The following is a 12,987-nucleotide window of genomic DNA, read 5'->3' on the forward strand; positions in this document are numbered from 1 at the left end:
AGCGCAGTTCACCCCGCATCTCTCTCGTGGGTCGTCGGCTCCATGCTGCAGGCAGGCAGGCGACGGCGGTCTGCCTTTTCATTCCATCGCCGGGAGCGGCGGTCACCAACGTGCCTGTCTTCAATAGTGTTTGCAACTTCAGCACGGTGCGGCGGTCCCTGCAGGCATCTCCAATTACCAGCAGTCCTCGTTGCGCCGCTGTCTAGCAGAGGCGCAGTAATGGGCCTCCCGTCGCTCGCCCGGCTTCCTCGCTGGACGGAAGCCATCTTGCGCACACGTATTCGCGCAGCCCCTAGCCGCTCGCGCGCAAGCCCCAGCGCTCAGCAGCTCTTTCTCTCATCACTGGGCTGTCGTGAACTTCGTGGCTGCGGATTCATGGCAGCTTTCCCGCGCACCTCGGCGTGCCCACGTAATTCCTTTTGGAACTGGTGCAGCGGCGCGCGGCGCATCGCAAGTCTTTTGCACAGCTTCATGGCCCTACGCCATAATGGCGCTCTTACAGGCGTCGTTCACGGCAGCGGATTTCAAGGCAATGGGCGACTCCTAGCGCGCACTCTGCATCCCTCAGCCCCTCGACGACTGTGCCGCATTGTTGGTGGCAGCGTGGCCGTCCAATGCGGTCATAGGCGGGATAGATCTTCGGAAGCCCACCAGACTCTTACTCTTATACCAGACTAACCTCCTCTACCTACATTGCCGTCCTGTCGCAGCGGTATAGTTTGTGTTGTGTTCGCGTCGCTGACTCCCAACCTACCCCCACCGGATTACTTGTACCTTGATCACCTTGATCTCGCCTCCCACGCCGTATTGTGCCGCACGCGTTGTCTGCTGTACCTTGGGTGCGGCGAGCCAGGGCTCATACCTCAAGACGTCCCTCCTTTCCATCCGACTCCAAGCTGTCTTGTCTCCACACTTAGTCACAAAAAAATAAAACGGAACGGGGGTGTAACGAGGATGTAAGGCGTATGTTTGAGCGTTCGCTGCGCCGTGAGAAGGCGCAGGACAGAAGGCTGCGTTGAACTCATATATACAGTTGCAGCATTTTATTTCATCCCCGGGTTTCTGTTGGGAACGTCGTCAAGGTATGTGGTTTATGCTCGTTTTTTATTTTCGCCTCGTAGAATTAATTTTTTTCGTGTTTTCATAACACGCTCAAGATTACTCCGAGGCTCGAGCAAGAGGGAGGTTTGACCCAGCAGAATATCCGTAACCTGAAACCGCGTATCTGTATCGTACGCCCATATCGTCTTTTCTTTTGGCACCGAGGTTGCTCTTTACATGCGTTTGCTTTTTCGTGTGCATATATGCTTTTGTACCCTTTAGAATGTTTGTTTAAGGTGCATCAACTTTCAGCCTGTATTATGTTTTTATTGCTCCATTTTTTTCAGATTTCTCAGAGCTAGAGAAAATTTCGGCCATTATTATTTGCTGGTGGCGTAGTGCTCCGTACATTGTGTTAAATGGTGCATACATATGCGTCTCCTGTTTGTATTCATTTAAAAGCAAAGAGCACATCTAATAAACTGAAATTACATCTGTATTGCGCTCCTATTTCCTGTTATATGGGCGGGATCTGGCGAATTTTTCAATAAATATTTCCTTTGTGTGTAAAATTCTAGCACATTTCATGTTCTTGTGGCGGGAGCAGCGCAGCACGAAACAAAGAAGAGAGAGGAGGGAATCAACGCTGACTAACAACCAGATTTTTAATCCACATTCGATCGAATATATACATCTCGCTCGGCAATTAGGAGAGGACAGAAGCATGACAAACGCATAAGATGTACACGTGGTAAAAGATTTGGACAACGCATGCAAATAATCGATTTCGCTGTCACGAAACGCTATCGAAAGTATGCTGATGCATATACGTCGCTCTTTTGCCCGATGTTGAAGGCTTCTTCAATCTCCCTGGTCCGTTGATTAAAATATGACGGGATGACCATTGTGTTGATAAGCTGCGGAGCGCATTCATGCTCTCTGCAATGTTTTGCTAATTCACTACTCATGGCGCCCTTTAGGGATATTTTGTGCTCTCGAAGTCATTCATTCAAACAGTGCCCTGTTTGACCAATGTAGGTGCATCCGCATCACAGAGGTAATTCCTAAACCAAGCTTTTCACACATTTCGCATGTTCTTTTCCGGTACTTTTTCTTGCATGGATTTTTCTTTGCTCGCTGTTGACTTTGGCGCACAGGCTTCTTAATTTGTTGGGTGCTGACATGAGCACTTTTACACCAGCTCTTGCGCCTACCTTTTTGAGACTGTTGGAAATATCATTATAGTAAGGAATGACCGCGTACGGCTTCCCTTCTTCTGATGTGGTTGAGACATATTTTCTGCCTCTAAGTGCTTGCAGAATCCCTTCTGCGACACTGGATAGCAGTCTCGTCGGGTAAACTGCTGCGTTCAGCCGACTGTGCTGGGCGTCAAAACTTCCTCGAGCTTCATGATGGCAGGATCTCGTAAATGCGGCTCTCATTGCTACTTTTGCTAAGGAATAAAAAGACTAGAAGAACTAGGACTAGGAATAACAAGTGAACTCCCAGAAAACAGCGTTATGCGATTTCTTGACTTGAGGCTAGCCTTTCTAGGCGCTCACGTATGCTGGCGGAACGGACCACGAAGCTAGAAGCGACTGCTCCCCTACGCATCTGCGCACTCCAAGATCATCAAGCGGGGGTAGAAAAAAGCAGCAATGAGAGCCGCATTGACGAGATCCTGTCATCATGAGGTTCAAGGCAGTTTTGACACCCAGAACCGTGGGCTAAAAGCAGCAGGATGCCCGACGAGACTGCTATCCAGTGTCGCAGAACGGAGCAGAACCTAGAGCCAGAAATTATGTCACAACCACATCAGAATAAAGGAAGCCGTACGCGGTCATTCCTTGCATTAATAGCATTTCCCACAGTCTCAAAAGGGTAAGAGCAAGAGCTGGTGTAAAAGTGTTCATGTCAGCACCCAACAAGTTAAGGAGCCATTGCGCCAAAGTCAACAGCGAGCAAAGAAAAAAATCAATGCAAGAAAAACGCACCAGAAAAAACATGTGAAATGTGTGAAAAGGGGGTTTATAAAGTACCTCTGTCATGCGGACGCACCTACATTGGTCAAACAGGGAGCTGTTCGAATAAACGGCTTTGAGAGCAGAAAAGATCCCTAAAGGGCGCCATCAGCAGTGAATTAGCGAAACAGTGCAGATAGCATGAATGCGCTCCGCAGCTTATCTGCAGAATGGTCATCCCGTCGTATTTTGATCAACGAACCAGGGAGATTGAAGAAGCCTTCAGCGTCCGACCAAAGAGCGACGAGTGTGTCTGCATAACTTCAATAGCGCTTTGTTTCAGAGAAATTGATTATCAGCGTGCGTTGTCCTAATCTTTTAGCATGTGTACACCTTATGCGTTTGTCATGATTCTGTCTTTCCCTTATTGCCCGAGCGAGATGTATATATTCTATAGAACGTGGATTTTAAATCTGGTTGTTAGTCAGCGTTTATTCCCGCCTCTCTCTTCTTTGTTTCGTGCTTCGGGAAAAAATGAGAACCTCCTGGGGACATTCCAAATGTCCAGATGGGATAGTTCTGGGAGATTTTGAGGAGTTTTTATGTTTGTTGGGTTGATTGATGCTAGAAATAGACTTGCGTGATCTTCATCCCTATAGTCATCGTAATAGTCAACCCACGCGCCTACGTTGGTTCGCGGCCCGTTTCTGAGCATGGTTCCCTCCTGCCCTACCTCCTGCCGCTGGTGTCGCTGCCTGACTACCACCAGTTATGCTCAAGGTTTCACCTCTACCTACACTCAAGGTGAAGCTTGCGGCCACAGTGTCCTCTAGCTACATTGAAGGTCAAAATTTCGGCTCCTCTGACGGCTTGACCTATACCTACATTCAAAGTGAAACTTGCGGCCACCGTGACCTCTAGCTACATTCAAGGTCAAACTTGAATCACTGAGGCGTCTCGTTTATCCCACACGCTGGTCGCCTGTCATCATATTCATTGTGTCCCCGCTGACGGCTCGAAAATGTGGCGTAGTGAAGCTTTTAACTTGAAAGGTAATAATAATAATAATAATAATAATAATAATAATAATTGGTTTCGGGAGAAAGGAAATGGCGCAGTATCTCTCTCATATAACGGCAGGCACGTGAACCTTTCTAAAAGGTTTGGTTTGGTTTAAGGGGGTTTAACGTCCCAAAACGACTCAGGCTATGAGGGACGCCGTAGTGAAGGGCTCCGGAAATTTCGACCACCTGGGGTTCTTTTACGTGCACTGACATCGCACAGCACACAGGCTTCTAGAATTTCGCCTCCATCGAAATTCAACCAACGCGGCCGGGATTGAACCCGCGACTTTGTGGCCGGCAGCCGAGCGCCATAACCACTAAGCCACCGCGGCGGACCCCGCGCTATAAGGGAAGAGATAAAGAACGGACTGAAAGAGGAAAGGAATAACGAGGTGCTGTAGTGGAAGGCTCCGCAATAATGTCGACCACGTGGGGATCTTTAACGTGCACGGACATCGCGCAGCACACGGGGGCCTTTGCGTTTCGCCTCCATCAAAACGCGGCCGCTGCGGTCTGATTCGAGCCCGGTAACTCTGGATCAGTTCCGAGCACCCTAATCTCTTTGTGGCCTCCAGTGTTCACAATGCCGCCCAAATTTTGCGACCAACCTTCCCATCTATCCGTCGACACCACCTCAACTTCCCAGTCACCTCACATCCATGAAGCTCGCATTCGTCGCCGAATACAATTCAATAACCTTGGTACACCACCAAAATTTTGTTTTTAAACGTACAGATCCACACCTCCGGGCTCAAACGGCTCACTCACATATGCATATATATAGCACTGCCTTACACGGTGCTACCCGGCCTTCCAGTCCCTTGCCTATCTGTTCTCCCCGACCCCACCGTGGCCCACCTGGCTCGCCTCCCGGGACGTGAACCTGCAACGTGCTCTCGTCACCTAGGCCTAGGATCTGTTGAACGCACAATATAAAGGCTGTTTTAATAAACGTGTTACCCCACCACCACCACCACCACTTCAGTCTAGATTCCGCCGCCCTCTATTTGACGAGGAAGGAGCACTCCCTGCGCCGCACACTTGCTTTGGGCCATAAGTCGGCGGTAAACCTCTCCCGCCGTCAATAGACGAGGCAGCGTTTCGTAGAATCCGGGTCGTGATTGCACTCGCGCTGGCCGTCACGCGGTAATGGCTCCACTGCCGAAGCCTTTTCTCCATCTTAGGCTTTTTTGATATGCCGCTTCCAGGCATTAGAGGTCGAAATTCCCCATCTACTGCGGGTCCCCGAACTTTGAAAACGACGAGGTACTGGCGTCCGGCCGCAACGGGAATTTTATCGGTCAGTTCGGCATCTTATCATGCTTGAACGCAGTTAATGCATCAACGGTCACTCCTGCACTTGATTCCATCGGCCAACCTAATAGCATTTATAATCTTTATTTTTTTTTCTCATTTGCATCAAAATTTTTCTATTACCCGCTCAGAAAAGAAACACCCCTAAACTAACAAAATAAGGAGTAGATGAGATGAAAAGGAAGAACTGGAAAAATGTTGTTCGCTTGGGAAAGCAGTAACGCGTCTTCAGGACAGGAAGGAAGAATATCAGGCTTACATTGCACGAATGGTTTTCAAGCACTTTTATTCCAAAGCAGTTTAAAGGGCAAACAAAAACCAGCAGCATTCCATTCATCCCTTAACAATTACGGTACTCTCACGTGGCATGCACATAGCACCATGTCCGGCGATTTCGTAGAAAGGTTCAATTTTTGGCGTCAATTTTACTTTACCTAAAATGCATATTTTTGGTCCACGTTGAAGGAAGAATTTCAACAGCTGGAGCCTCTCTAGCCTGCTTTCAAAGGTCAGGAAGCCGTGCGTCCTCAAATCCGCCTTCACAGAATTTCCGACGCATGTACAATGCGGAAACTAGCGACTTCTTGCTCAACAGCATATTGTGGTTTTCGTCATGATTATTAGTCATTAAAAAAAATTCAGAACGGCGGTATAGCTGGTAAGGTGAAGAGGTAATTTGAAGCGTTGCGCGAAGGTGTATGAACGGCCAAAAAAGCACCACAGAGGCTGCAGGTCTGTACGTTATGTTCTAGAGAGCATTAGACATTTAAATGGGAAACAGAACAGAAACCAAAAAGTGGAGGAGCCGGGGTTCGAACCCGGGACTTCTCGCATGCAAAGCGAGCGCTCTACCTCTGAGCTACACCCCCGACGACGTTTCACCGCACTAGTGAGTCAAATGTTTTTGTCGGTGTTCACTACGAATGAACAAAAATGATTAGTATATGAAAGGAAAGCAGCAGCAGAGCCATTTTTTTCTACCTACACTGGCTAAACTATTGTGATCGGTATAGCATGACTCCATTTTTTTCGCTAGTGTACAAAAAGTGTAGCGCGGTGCACCTAAACGAACGCACTTCTTTGACTCGTAATTCAGCATGAGAACAAGATTTTCTGCACGTTTTTAAGCGAAAGCTTTACTACTACAGCTAGCGAGCCATTTCGGCTCGCCGTGCACTTCAGCCGTATGCCGTGGCCAACGAACCACCTTGAGCCGCCGTTGCCTAGCAATGCCGCAGCCGCGCTTCAACAGATGGCGAAGCCGTCGACGCCGCTGCCGTCACCGCTCGCTCCACCAGATGTGCTCCGCTGGGGTAGAGGGAGAGAAGGTGTCGCCTCGCGGCAGGTTTATATATGCGCTTCACCCCAGTGGACTCTAGTCGTTATGGGCAGCGCGAAAGAGACGCAACAACGACAGAACGAAGCGAGGAAGAGAGAACGCGCTCAAGAGACGCCAGAACAGCGCGCCGCACGACTCGAGAAGCGTCGAAACAAAGATGCGGCTAGAAGTAATCGTGCCACGTCCCGGAGTGACTCTTCAACTGCGGAAGAGACCGCTTTGAGTTCTCGTGAGCATCGGAATGAGACCCTGCGTAGACGAGGTGCCTAGGAAACGAAGCTTTCGCCATTCAACTAGGGTTAACCAGAGCTAGACCACAGCCAATTTTTTTGTGAGGCTAGCCGACGAAAAATGAAGGCAGGCGTTCGGAACAAACAACGCCATTGTTTTGCTGGAAACGCCGTGAATGGTTGCGATGGTGCTGAAAAGCCTTTGTTCAGCCAAAATAAAGAGGTGAGCATCTTTAACGAGCCCCGAAACAGGTGGAGTCTTTATTCCGGGACCCCTGTGGTCGAATCCGTCAGCTTAACCCTCCTGACCAAAACCCTTTGGGCCTGAAGGTCCGGGCAACCAAGCAAGGCCACCCGCCGCGGTGGCTCAGTGGTTAGAGCGCCTGACTACTGATCCGGAGTACCCGGGTTCGAACCCGGCCGCGGCGGCAGCGTTTCGATTGAGGCGGAACGCAAAAGGCGCCCGTGGACTGTGCGATGAAAGTGGACGTTAAAGATCCCCACGTGGTCGAAATTACCTTGAGACCTCCACTACGCCACCCGTTTCTACTTTTCTTCTTTCACTCCCTCCTTTATCCCCCCCTTAGAGCGCGTTTCGGGTGTCCACCGAGATATATGAGAGAGAGTTACTGCGTCATTTCTTTTCCTAAAAAAATTATTAGGGTTTAACTACTGCTGAACTAGGTTAGAGTGCGAAGGCTGTGGTACATCGCTGGTGTACTCAACAGACGCGGCTTGGCGGTTGAGTGCGTTCCGCACACTGTATAGGTGGTGGTGGTGAAAAATATTTATAAGCAATTAAATTTTTACAGAAAGGTGATTGGGGTAGGACCCTATTGGCCCTTTCCCCTCACAGTACTAGGTGGAGGCCCTATTCCGGGGCCACATTGGCAAGCAACGCCGCCCGCGTCCGTTGAACCAAGGCCTTTTGGCTCTTCAGGTCTTGACAGCCGAGCAGGGCCGCCTCCCAGTCCTCTCTGGTGGGGTTGGGGTTGGGGGGGATAGATGGGTTAGATTGACACGCCCAAACCATGTGGAAGGTGTCAGACACCTCCCCACAGAACTGGCACGTGCCATCAAAGGATGTATTGAAGCACTGTATAGGTGGCGCGCCCACCCGGCCAGCCTCGCAAGTGGCGGGGCAGTTAATGGTTGGTCACGATAGGCTGGTGACACATTGAACGCCGGCTTCCTACAGGTTCAGTGGCGCGTTTCTGCCACAGCGTTGTCAATGCCAACGCATGCGGCGTGTTTTCGTTGCGACTGAAGGAAAAATGAAAAGGAAAGTGCATGAACCTGCCCACTGGCTCAAGCGGAGCCACAATCGCTGCCACGTGCAGATAGTATGAAGGGTTGAAACAGATACGAGAGGAAAGATCAAAAAAGAAAGGACGCGTATCGCGAGAACCGTATCATCTGAAGCGACGACGACGGTTTAGCAACAGATGCCCCCGGTGACCAGGAGACCCCGCCACATATGCGAGAACCCCAAGATCCCAGGCTGGTAAGGCCAGGAAGCCACCCTGCAGCGCACAACTGTCCCTACCGCCACGTAGCTTAAAGCACGACTGAGGTGTCGACTATCCCAGGCGGCCATTTATGCTCCTTTCCTTTGGTGTCGAAGCTCCCGCACTTTATCGGTTTCGGCGGCGGCGGCTGAGTGACGTCATAGCTGTCATTATTTCTACTCAGTTGTAGGTCAAACTCGCGCACACAGCGAACAACTTACAAAGGGCAATAGTAGAGCTTTCGCTTTAAAACCAAGTTTCACTTCATTTAATTTCACCAAGCAGGGCCGCCTGCCATTCCCCTCTGTAAGCTTGGGGCGGGAAGAGAGCGGTTGCTGTGCTGCCTCACAGGCCTGCATATTTTCTTTGGCGTGGTCGACGGCAGGGGATGTGCACGAGCGCGTCGAGGATAGCGGCAGCCTTAGCTTCTAGCGATTAAATCGCGTACACGACTGAATGTTCCTATTTCAGCCTGCTGAACTGTATACTTCACATTTAGAGAAGCCGTGTTCGCTCGGTCGAATCGTTGGCACTGAGTGACCCTGGTTAAAAACTTAGTTGCTAAACACTGCTGAACTTGGTTAGATAGTGAAAGCTGTGGTGTATCGGGCAAGTATACGCGGCTTGGCGTCTGTAACGTTGAGAAGGTTCCGCGCACCGAATAGGCAGTGCTACAGTTTGGTCACCCTAAACGCTGCGGCTTATTACTTCAGTGCTCTGTGTCTGCCACATTGTTGATAATAATAATTGGTTTTTGGGGAAAGGAAATGGCACAGTATCTGTCTCATATATCGTTGGACATCTGAACCGCGCCGTGTGGGAAGGGATAAGGGAGGGAGTGAAAGAATAAAAGAAGAAAGAGGTGCCGTGATGGAGGGCTCCGGAATAATTTTGACCACCTGGGGATCTTTAACGTCCACTTACATCGCACAGCACACGGGCACCTTAGCGTTTTTCCTTAATAAAAACGCAGCCGCCGCGGTCGGCGGCTGGCCACAATGTTGCCAGTGCTAATTAATGCAGCCCACATTCCTATCTCTCCACCTCTACGTACCACAGAGCGCGATTGAAGCGTCCACTGACCCAGGGAGCCAGTTAGCTCCCTTTCATTTCCTTAAAATCAACGGAGTGCCGAACGTTGTAAACGCTAATGTCAACGCCAATGAACACAATGAACGTCGACGGCCTATATAAGCATGCGAGCGCTGGGTTCGGCGATGGCGGCGGCTGATTGACGACGTAGCTGTCATGTGGGTCATGGTCTGTTCAAGGTCAAACCCGCGCACACGGCGCACACAGCGAATAACCTACGGAGGGGAATAGTGAAGCGCTCGCTTTAAAAAATAGCGCTAGTACGTTTCACACTTTTGATGGGCTCCTCGAGAGGACATAGTAGTAGCGCTAAAAATAGGGACGAAATGATAAAAAACAAACAAAAGCGCTAAAACCCCTAACTGCGCAGTCAAGAAAGAAGTGAAAGACGAAAGCTACAAATAGAGAAATAGGATACCAGTGAGTCAAGCTACAGTGGTAACAGTAGTAAACAAATGGCTTGCGCGCGGGTCCCGGGTCCGAAACCGACCGTGGCTGCCTCGTTTCGGTGGAGGGGAAACGCAAAGGCTGCCATGTGCTGTGCGATATCAGTGCACATGAAATATCACTAAGTAGGTGGTCGAAATTATTCCTACGGCACTCTTTATCTCTTTTTTGCTTCACTTCCATCTTCCTCTTGTCCTTTACGGCGTGGTTCGGGTGTCCACGGATATGCGAGACAATTAATGTGCCATTTTCTTTTCTCATAAAGCAATCCAATTTTCTTAGCGCAGAATATTGTACAAAATTAAAAAAAAAATTGACAGTGGCTTAGCTCGGCTATGCCAGGATATACGTAGCGAAACCTAGGCATAGCATGGTAGCCTTGGTTAATCATGATTGCAGGTCCAGGTTAGTCTGGTTGTCTAGCTATGTTGTTGTCGCAATAAAGACGACAGAGCTGTGGTTGCGGCGCACGCGAGCTGTCCTTTTCAGTCCTCCGACATGTTATCAGGCGTGCGACGCTGCTGGCGAAGCGAGCGAAGGCGATCGCAACGACGATGAATGGATGGATAGAAAATACTGTAATGGCATCCAGTTTGAAATGTTCGTGACCCTAACGGGTAACTAGGCGCCGTTATCGATCCTCGGTTCAGGATGCCCCACTTGACAGCTGCCAGCGTGGCTCGACGTACGCGAAATCGTTGTGATTCCTCGTCCTGGCTGGCCAGCAAGTGCTCCCACTGCGTCACACTCGGGTGGTCTATTTTAGGCTCTAAGTATGCATGGGGGCACGTCCATGTGACATCCTCGAGTGTAGGTTTTCATTGGCACCACGGACATTCGTCTGGATATAGTGCAGGGAAAATCTTGTGTTGTTTGTGCATGTGCTGTTAGGTACCGGTTTGTAGTCGGCGGCCGTCTACAGCCTCCTCTTTGAATAGCCTTTTGTGTGAGGCTGGGTAGCGTTTCCGCTGACCCCTGTAATGATCGAGTATGTCTCAGTACGTGGGGTAACAGGGTCAAAGGTGACCGTGGCGCAAAGTGTTGAATCTGCTCGGTTGACGTACTGTAGAATAACTCGTCTGCTGCCACGTTGCTCCTCATCCCCTCATGTCCCGGAACCCATACTATGTTATGTTTAGTGTTTATCCGTCTTCTCGTGTGTAGAATATGATTGGCTATGCTGTCGATCCTGCCTCTTGTGTAGTTTCTGCGTGCTTCTTTAGAGCCCGTCACTATAGTGAGGTTCTGTCCTGTTACGTTGCCGTGCGATATTGCCAGAGTAATGGCAGCCTCTTCAACTGCCTCTATGCTTGGGTTGTTTATCGTTGCGCTGGTTATTTCTTTCCTTCCCTCCTTAGTCTGTTACAACGGTGATCGTTTTCAGTTTTGTTTTGCGTTGGTATCGGACCCGCCGCATTGGCTCAGTGGTTAGGGCGCTCGACTACTGATCCGGAGTTCCCGGGTTCGAACCCTACCGCGGCGGCTGCGTTTTTATGGAGCAAAAACGCTAAGGCGCCCGTGTGCTGTGCGATGTCAGTGCACGTTAAAGATCCCCAGGTGGTCGAAATTATTCCGGAGCCCTCCACTACGGCACCTCTTTCTTGCTTTCTTTCACTCCCTCCTTTATCCCTTCCCCTACGGCGCGGCTCAGGTGTCCAACGATATATGAGACAGATACTGCGCCATTTCCTTTCCCCTTCCCCCCAAAAAAACCAATTATTAACATTGGTATCGGTACTTTGCTGCGTCAATGTGGACTACGCTGGGATTGTCGCTGAATTTCCAGCTGAGTGCTCGGACTCTGGCATGTCGCATTTCATGGTGTATATTGAGGTCCATGTGTCTGGGTAAGGGTCTTACCCGGATGTTTTTTTTGTCTTCATTATTATTCTCCTCCTTGTCTTTTTGGGTGCCCAGGGGTAGCCCAAATTTCTCCATTAGGTGTCTTCCCGTTCTCGTTTGAGTGAGTCTGTCTGGTTGCGCACTACGTTGCACTTCTCGTAGCTGGTCGAAGGTGTTCGATACTCCCAGTCCCATTAGGTTTTCGGTTGGTGTTGACATTGGAAGTTTGAGCGCCGTTTTGTACGATTTGCGTAGTGTGGTGTCGATTTGTAGAGTTTTTTGCGTGTTTATTTCGTGGCAGGGGAGACTGCGCGTTACCCTGCTCGCGACGAGACTGTTTATGAGACAGAGTATCCTGTTCTATCATCCCCTTTTTTTACTGCTCACTCTTCGCCTGATTCTGGCGACTTGCTCTGTTGTACTCTTAAGAGAGGCGATGGTTTTGCTACTTCGTCCTGTGTTTTACAGCCACATTCCAAGCACTCTGACTTCCGTTTGATGATAATGGTAACTGAGATGACTTCATTCGTTTTTCCAAGCACATTAGCGAATTCTTCTCCATGACTCGTTCAGTTGCGCTGTTTGTGCCCATAACCGTGACGAGAAAACGCTAGTCAATCTTTCCGCTTCGGTAATGAACATAATATTGGTTATTTGTGAAAGGAAATGGCGCAGTATCTGTCTCGCATCTCGGCGGACACGTGAACCGCGCCGTAAGGCAAGGGATATGGGATGGAGTGAAAGAAGAAAGAAAGAAAGAGGTGCCGCAGTGCCTCGAGGCCTCCGGAATAATTTCGACCACCTGGGGATCTTTAACGTGCACTGACATTTCCACGGCATACTGGCGCCTTAGCGTTTCGCCTCCGTCGAAACGCAGCCGCCGTGGTCGGGTTCGTACTCGGAAACTGAAAGTTCGTTTTTTGAGGGAAGGAAATGGCGCAGTAATTGTCTCGCATATCTCGGTAGACACCGAAAACAAGCCGCAAGAGAGGGGAGGAAGGTGGGAGTGAAAGATGAAAGGAAGAAAGGGTGCCGTAGTGGATGGCTAATAATATTAATTGGTTTTTGTAGAAATGAAATGGCGCAGTATCTGTCTCATATATCTTTGGACACCTGAACCGCGCCGTAAAGGAAGGGATAAAGGAGGGA

At 49.7% G+C, this 12,987-nt stretch overlaps 2 non-coding genes across 2 annotated transcripts; one reads left to right on the top strand and one right to left on the bottom strand.

Annotated features, from left to right (window-relative positions):
* Positions 1-6,177: 6,177 nt before the first annotated feature.
* On the bottom strand, positions 6,178-6,249 carry TRNAA-UGC (transfer RNA alanine (anticodon UGC)). The gene has a single exon. It is a non-coding gene; the product is annotated as a tRNA-Ala (tRNA).
* A 1,056-nt stretch (positions 6,250-7,305) lies between these two features.
* On the top strand, positions 7,306-7,377 carry TRNAS-ACU (transfer RNA serine (anticodon ACU)). Its single transcript has one exon. It is a non-coding gene; the product is annotated as a tRNA-Ser (tRNA).
* Positions 7,378-12,987: the final 5,610 nt, after the last annotated feature.

The sequence above is a fragment of the Amblyomma americanum genome, chromosome 2 (genome assembly GCF_052857255.1).
Source record: "Amblyomma americanum isolate KBUSLIRL-KWMA chromosome 2, ASM5285725v1, whole genome shotgun sequence".
Lineage (NCBI taxonomy): Eukaryota > Metazoa > Arthropoda > Arachnida > Ixodida > Ixodidae > Amblyomma > Amblyomma americanum.